General features: G+C 44.6%; 1 long non-coding RNA gene across 1 annotated transcript; it reads right to left on the bottom strand.

Moving 5' to 3' along the window:
- Nucleotides 1–1,354: 1,354 nt before the first annotated feature.
- On the bottom strand, nt 1,355–8,002 carry LOC142560207 (uncharacterized). Its single transcript, XR_012823318.1, has 3 exons — nt 7,876–8,002; nt 5,271–5,388; nt 1,355–1,605 (listed from the first exon to the last, which is right to left on the bottom strand). It is a non-coding gene; the product is annotated as an uncharacterized LOC142560207 (long non-coding RNA).
- Nucleotides 8,003–8,426: the final 424 nt, after the last annotated feature.

Raw genomic sequence — 8,426 nt, 5'->3', positions numbered from 1 at the left:
CACCTCCCGAGTCCCGCGTTGTGCATGTCACTGACGGCGGAATGTGCACTGCACGTGGGATTGCTGGCCGCCGCACTTCCGTGTTGTTTCACGCTCTTCTCTACTGCCCCATGACGTCATTCTTAGGCTTGATTTCTTGTCTCACCATTCCGCTGTAAATGACTGCTCGGTCGCTGTCGTTTAACTTGACTTCCCCGCTTCACACGCGTTGCCGACACAGCCCAGAGTCAGCTCTTTTGGGCCTAGTTTGTTCGTTTGCAGCCCAAGCACTGACCGGTATTGTCGCTGTACCCTGCCCCAGTGTACCGAACGAGCACTATGAGGTTACTCTGCCTCCTAATGTCCTTTTGTTGCACAATGATTCCTTTACCCCCACCTTTGTTGCGACCAACGATATGTCAGCCTCTCTTGAACTTCAGACTGTGTCCTCAAGTGCTCTCCCAAGGCATACCTGCACCCACTCGGTCGCCATCAGATACGTGCCAGATTTCATCACTGTCACCTGATCCTCCTTCAGCAATTTTTTTCGCCGACGCGCCCACTCCTTCGTCGGTCCGGAACGATATCCAAAGATTGTTGTCCTGAAACTTCTGCTCTCACAAGTGGACGACTTCGGTCATATGCTTTTCGCATACTACATTTTCGACTTTTACTGCCGTCCCTTAGATCAAACCTCTCTGAGGTGCATCGCCAATACCTGTGCGATGCTTAACAAAATTCACCGGCTACCTTACTGCGTGTCACCATCCGAGCGCCAAGTTATTCAACAAGAGGTTGACAAGAAGTTAACATAAGGCTTTATTGAGGTATCCGCTAGTCCGTGGGCTTCCCTTGTTGTCATAGTGAAAAATGGGAACCGTTGGCGATATCGCGTATTTCATCAGCATCTCAGTAAGATCACCAAGAAACATATCTATCTATCTATATATATATATATATATATATATATATATGTATAGCCGCGGTAACTCAATTGGTAGAGCATCGCACTCGAAATGAGAAGGTTGCGGGATCGTGCCCCACCTGCGGCAAGTTGTTTTTTCATCCGCTTGCATTTCCAATAATTTATCGTTTCTTTCTTTTATTTATTAAGCACAAGTAATTTTCTCTATGTTGTCCTTGGTGTCAGTGTTTACTGGCTCCTTATGATATTTTTCCATTGGTGTCGAGAGCATGCGAACTCGCACCATCAAAAAGGCGGATTAGCAAAACGAAGCGGCACGACAACGCGACATTCGGCAAAAGCATAAGGATCTCAACGAGCAACAAACGCCAATATATATCCCAATATTTGTGATGGTTTTAAGCAACATTAGGAAACATATCATGCTAGTAATCACGAAAGCTCTGCACGGTGAGAATTTAATTTATTCATACGCATACATTAGCGAACCATTCGGAATATAATGTGCATACCACGTAATAATAAATTCGGTGATTGTTAAGCAACAGGCTTGAGATAAAGGGTGCTGACACTCAATTTTCTTCCGAACAGCTCTTCGCATCTATCCACCAGCGCAAGCAGTGGCACCACAACATCCAGGATAAGGTGCTCTGGGATTAGCGAAAGAGCTGTGGCATCGTGGGTCGCCCGAAGCGAGGCACCTGAGAAGAATAGAAATCACTGTTTGAATGCATCCGTTTCAGTGTTGTCACCCGCAGCGCGTGATACAGGTGCTGTGCTGTGCATGCAGTTAGGCAAAATATATATCGCCGAAATTACTGCCTTTTCATGGCACACCTTACTTCCAATCCTCCGATACGGTTGCGTTGCGCAAAATTTATTATTTCAGCGCCTTAATCCAACGCTATCGCTCATAAGAGTCATGTTTTGTTTCGTTGGATGTCTCCTAGTATCAGCCCAGACGACATGAGCCCCTACTTCAAGCTATTGCAAAGCTAGACAACTTGTGTTCCGGCTTCATCAAGGAGCAATACACGTTTAATGGAGCAGCTCCATTGATTGAATATGTATGTTGCAGGATGCACAAAACAACATAGTAAGAGCACTCTCTACAGGTTCCTTGACACAGCTGACCTCCCTCTTGCGCTACGAGCATCAATGGCAGACTGGTTGAAGGCGAATCCTCCCGACGATCCAGGCTAAATCACCTACATCGAGAAAATTCCTTGGGAAATACTGAAGGGCATGCCTTTTGGAATGCACGGAAAACAAAACAATCAGGACCCATTCCAACCTGTGAAGGTGGTTTGACAGCGACGCGGTGGGGGCACCACCATCTACGTTATGGCGACGAGACAAACGTAAACTCTGACAAACGTTCTTCATATTGATGTGACATACTGATTACTGTGATAAACACTGTGATATACTGTGTTATGCACTGTGCTATACTGTGCTATACAGGGCTATCAGCCATTGCATTTTATGCTTGCTTCCGCGGGTATGAGCCATTGATGATCACAGTCTTCGACATCTTCTTCTCTATGATGCACTATTTACTTGCTTAGAGGAGCATGAGCGACTTCTGATGATGATAGTTTGTGCTTGCACTTTTCTGTCCGTGGACACGTTTGCGCCACTGGGGGGCAGCGGTAAACAACTTCGCTTTAAAAAGCAATTAATTCAGGATTTTTTTTTTTACAGCGAAGCTTTGCACCACAGCCCCCCAACGGCATATGATTTTTTTTCTTTTTACACAGAAGCTGTTTACCGCTGCCCATGACGGCATATGCTTTTTGTTTTTACAGAGAAGCTGTTTACTGCTGCACCTCAAATGCACAATCGTGTCCGCGGACAAAAAAGTGCAAGCAAAAACTATCAGAAATAGCTCATGCCCCTCTAAGCAAGCAAATAATGCATCACAGAGAACATGTCGAAAACCGTGGTCAGCAATGACTCATACCCGCGGAAGCAAGCATAGAATGCAATGGCTCATAGCCCCGTGTAGCACAGTATATGGCAGTGTATATCACAGTATATCACAGTGCGTATCACAGTAATCAGTATATCACAGTAATATGAAGAACGTTTGCCAACATTTACGTTTGCCTAGTCACCATAACGTAGATGGCGGTCCCCCCCCCCCCTGCTTCGCAGTCAAAGCACCTTCACAAGGTGTAATTCGTCCTAATTGTTTTTTTTTTTACAGCGAGGCACCATGTTAGACTGCACTGTCTCTAGGACCGGCCCACCTACCATTGCTCCCTCTTCGAAGAATTTACGCTACGTACAAACTGTGCGAAGTTGCACCAACTTCATGATTGCCCAAGTTAATCATATTTTAGCATTTCTTCGCTGGAGTACAAAGGCCATCGCCGTCTTAACATGCACCACATGGTATAGCCGTGGGTATGTACGATAGTATGACACGTAGTTACTGATGATGTCACAACCTGTATTTCGCTCACTTAAGCTCGTCCACTAATCATGTAAAACCCAACAATAGTCATGTCATAGGCTCGTGTCGACTGGCCAGCGCTGAAATCATGCCTTTGCTGACATACTATCTTCTTCGACGCGGTCATCGTCGTGCTGCTGTCGACACACACACGTAATCTCGCGACCTACACACACACAACATCTCAATTTATACAAACAAATTGGTTGACCTGTTAAGGGTTTTGGGACACCCCAAAAAATGCTAGATAACGAGGTACCCGCAAAATGCTTCAAATATCATTGATTCCCACAGTGCTTGGCATCAGCTCAATTTTTGTTACTTACAACTCGATGTTGCATTCACCGATGCATACTCATTCTTGGTGAGAATGAGTGACACCACCGATTGAAATGTGTGTGGTGGTGAAGAAACTTCCAACACCTTCTGAGCTACTGCCCGTCCTCGTAAGAGGAAACCTGCCTCGTTCGAAACCACCAAGATGAAACACCTTTCTCATTGTGCGAGATCCCGGGACCATTCTCTCGCACGTCTCAGTTGCACAAGGCCATGAGAGCGCTGATACAATTTCTAAAGCAACCGGAATGAATGAGCATCTGTGGCTCAGCGATGAGAAATTCAATTTCACAGGCGTCTGCAGAGAGCCTCAACAATATACTTTTATTGCGATAGCAATCATATGGACACGCCAGGCGCATTTCTGCCATCGCCGTGGTGTTCCGTATACAGTTCAAGTGCGATAGCACCGTCCCCGCTTGCCGTATGCTGTATGGGCGAGTGAAAGCGTGCGAAGGTGAGGGTGAGCCGATGATGGGGGCTCAACCTCGCGCGCGCAGCGGGGTCGTTGAGCGCAAGGCACCGGGAAGAGGGGGTGGGGGCGGTGTGGGGGCGGTGTGGGGACATTCTACGCCACCGCCTGCCGCGAGGCCGAGCTTTATCTTGAAAGCTATCTGCCATGAGGACAGAGTGCGCCGAGTACTGATTGCTTCATATGAGCTGGGTTCTCGCCGCTTAGTTCGCGTTGAAGTGAGAGGCAGCACGAAGGTCAATTCGCTCGCTGCTTCTTCCGCGCTTTCTCACTTTAGTGTTTTGACAGTGAGTGCGTGCGTTCATCGAGCAAGATGTGCTCATGTTTTCTCATTCGCACGTAACACCATGCTTGTTAATTTAGTTAGTAGGCGAATGTTTACAAGTTTATACGGCCGATAAAACTACTATCCTTGCTTCGTATAGCTGTATTAGTATTCGTATGCTTCGTTTCCTTTACCCGAATGAGCTCACAGCAAGGAGAAGTCCAACCCTGGCATTTGAAATACGAGGCATGTGCTCAGGATAATGTTATCGCAGCTGTACACCTTCGAGAAAAATTATGCACCACGCATGCCGGAAGCTGTACTCATTTGTAGTTTTTGCTATCGACGTAGAATCAGTAATGCGGTGTCAGCTTTACTGCACGAACATTAGGCGCTTTCACAAATTGAGTTAGTATGCACAGGATTGCAGGAGCTCTCCGCAAAACACGAATGTGTGTTGAGGTGTCGGGCTAGTAACGGCTCTAGCAGTAAATTATTTCTGAAAAGTAGTAATCACTGATGTCTAGTTTATTACGTTATATTCAGACAAAAAGAAAGGAAGAGAGGAAGACGGCTAATAAGGGCACTATAAGAAACCTGGAAAAGCACTGAATTAGCTAGTGCTCCACAAGAGCCTGCAACAGCGCACTACAGCATAACTTTAATTTGCCTGTGTGTTTTCGTTTTTGTGCTATTTACACGCATATATAATTTGTATGGCTTTTTTATTTTATTCGTTAAGATGAATCATGTTTAGATAGTGCCACTCACTCTTTGGAGAACAAATTAAACATACCAGTAACATTCCACTTCGAGCAATTTGTGTTCCACTTACCGTTCTGTTACGAGCTTTGTACCATTGCAAAAGTATCCAAGGCATGGCTCCGTACAACTCCTATTCTCTTGTTTCTGGGAACAGTCCGGTGGCGCACAATCATTTGTCGCACCTAAAGCTGAACAGAAAAATGACTTATTAATGTAGTAATGTTGTATATACGAGCGCCCAGCCAAGGTTTTGCAGCAAAGCTGTATTGGGCTAGGGTTCCGTGCATTTTTGTTCTGCGTGAACAAAAACTATCATCATCAATGGCTCATACCCCCGTAAGCATTCATGCTCCCGTAAGCAAGAAAAAAATACAATGGCTCAGCCCTGTAAGGCAGAGGCTACAAGCACTCAGCAAAGCGAAACGAACAGTGCTTAAAATTTTTTTCTAATCATGTATACAACATACAAAACCGTATCCCGAAAAGTGTCATCATCAATAGCTCATAACCTCGTAAACAAGCAAAAAATGCAATGAGTCACATCCGTTAAGGTTCATGGCTACTCGCTTTGCGTGAATTAGTTGTGATGATGCTACCCCTGCCGTCGTTGTCGGTAATTTCACTGCGGATGTGTCGATACCCAAAAGGGAGCTGTTTACGCGTTCCGTGTTGCAGACATATCCCTTGCGATGCCACACTGATCCGGCCCAACCGACTAGCCAGCGGCGTACGTGCATCGATTTAACATTTTTAAACAATGTCATTGCAGTTGTGAGTGAAATAATGGCCACCGATCAAGACAATAAATGAGTGTGCGTACCTTTCGTCACGATGACCACCCATCAAGAAAATAAATGAGCTCGTACTTTTCTTCAAAATTATGTGTCACCGCCGTGTCGTGTGCTAAGCAGCTTCGCTGGTCAACCACCTTCACAGAGTGGAATGGCTTATGATTTTTTCTGCATACTCGTTAACGCACTATTCGTCGTAGGATACGGCCCAATATGAAGCATGAGATACAACTACGAACACTGCTATTGCTAACCTCCAGATTGCGAAATACCTTATTTCTTTTACATAATGCCGCAGCTTCTTGAAGTAATCAGTTTATTTGCCCAGCAAATTTTTATTCCCGACGTGAACATTCAATTAAATATTCTGGCTCCAGTGTTGTCTCTAGGCTGGAAACAGCAATCGATGTAAGCTTCGCTTACATCAATTCCCACAGTACGTGGGGTCCGCACATCTTTTTACCTCCCACCCTTATGTTTTCTATTGGTCGCATGCCTCGCAAGCCTCACAAGTGATGCGTGCATTGCCGTAGTTGCCGAAGTCGACAGACCTCAATGAACAGCTGTAGTTTCGATGTGAAACTCCGAACGAGGAGACACCTCTGCTGCTTTCCTATATTTTTCTTATTTTTATCTTTTAATTACCTTCCGCTTATGTAAGGTAGCAAACCAGGCTTGCTTCTGGTCGACCTTCCTGCCTTTCCTTACATTCTCTTTCTCTCTCTCTCTCTCTCTCTCTCTCTCTCTCTCTCTTGGCATCCATTCTTTTATTGTAATAGAAGAAACTCGTCTGATGAACGTCATGGCGTAATTTTTTTCCAATCCTTTAACTTCAACTGAAGTTATCCCACCGACGCACGGCTTTCTTTCTCTATTTTGTTCTCCGCTAGCGCACTGGACGCTGTAACACAGCGGAGAAGCCAGGAGCACAAAGCACCAGCCAAAAGTTGAGTGTAGCGGCGGCGTGAGGCGTGGTTGCGGCACACCGTGGTGGACGTGGTAGACTATGCTACGCAGCACGCTGCTGCCATCTCTGAGTCCACGCACAGCAGACGCAGCTACGCGCAGTGCAAAGGTGAAATAATTTTTGCGCCTTTTTCACATAGCCTAAATATGCATTTTTCATTTACTTAACTCAAAACGATTAGTTACGTATTACTGAGAACACTCTCTATATCACGAAATCATCCAAGAGCGCCGATGCGTAAAACAGCTTTCGATGATGCGGCATGACGACATTTCGGCAGCGGGAGCAAGCGATTTTTCGCTGTGTTTGACAGGAAATTGTAACTTCCATACTGCATGCAGTGCAACAACATTTTGCCCACACTTTCACATAAGCGTCGACGACAGACCGGCAACTTAGTCTGCTGAAAAATGTTTCAGGGACCCTTTAAGGTGCACTCGGCGTTTCACGTTCAAACATTTAAAGTAGGGCAATGAGTGCCAAATACAACGCACAATTTTTCCGAAGCATTCAGTTATTCGGTTATGTAAACAAACACACGTAGCGACGAATACACACTAAACCAAGGATATGAACATATGCACACTGTCACTGGCTGAATAATACATTGCCAAGTATTTTAATATAATTGCACATTTTTCAAAGGCTCGTATCTAAGTATTTATTGTTTTTTGTCAAAGTTTACACCTGCACAAGTGAAGAAACGTTGTGCAGCAGCAGTTAAATTTTGTTTTGGTGCCCAAACATGATAAAAATTCTAGAACATATGTCAGAGCACTGAGGCTTTTCATACCAGCCCCTAGTATAATCGAAAGGCCAACAGCGTAAGCAGTACTATTTTCGTTTATGAATGGAAGAAATCCACATACATATGCCTCAATTAATTTTTGCTCCAGAGAATTCAAATATTGTCTTACCGATACTGTGAAGCATCAAGCCGAACGCCATTCCAGCGGTAACAATAACCATGTACATTGCGATATGCACCTTGTTGCTTTCTCGTACCTGGAATCGAAAGTGTTACATTGATGACTCAAAATAGTGTTCGAAGGTTAGTATTAGCAAATGTGAAGTTTATTGCATTTCATGGAACTATCTTCACAATTACGATGTAAGGACTCCTCTCCGTCTGAGGAAGAAATTCCAGCAACTACCGGCAGTATCATCAGTGAGCGATATCATGTTACCGATATGTCCGAAAAGCAGCAGTAGCAGCATGTAACGTAATTTACTTTTACACAGGCTTTGCAACCTCACTTTATGTTCTGAAGCCTGCCTCTTAAATTAAATACTACCATACTACGCTACATTCATTCAACCATAGTTAAAGCGACATTTCCTAAATAGGTCCAGCACAACAGTAAAATTTGATAACAGGTTTCCTGATATTTTTCTACAGTTTATTTTATTCTTGTTCTTATTTTTATTTTCTGCTATCTATACTGATGTAGCCTGCCACCTAATTTAT

This window comes from Dermacentor variabilis, chromosome 10 (assembly GCF_050947875.1).
Source record: "Dermacentor variabilis isolate Ectoservices chromosome 10, ASM5094787v1, whole genome shotgun sequence".
NCBI lineage: Eukaryota > Metazoa > Arthropoda > Arachnida > Ixodida > Ixodidae > Dermacentor > Dermacentor variabilis.
The sequence above is the reverse complement of the archived record's forward strand: the minus strand, read 5'-3'. Positions and strand labels throughout refer to the sequence as shown.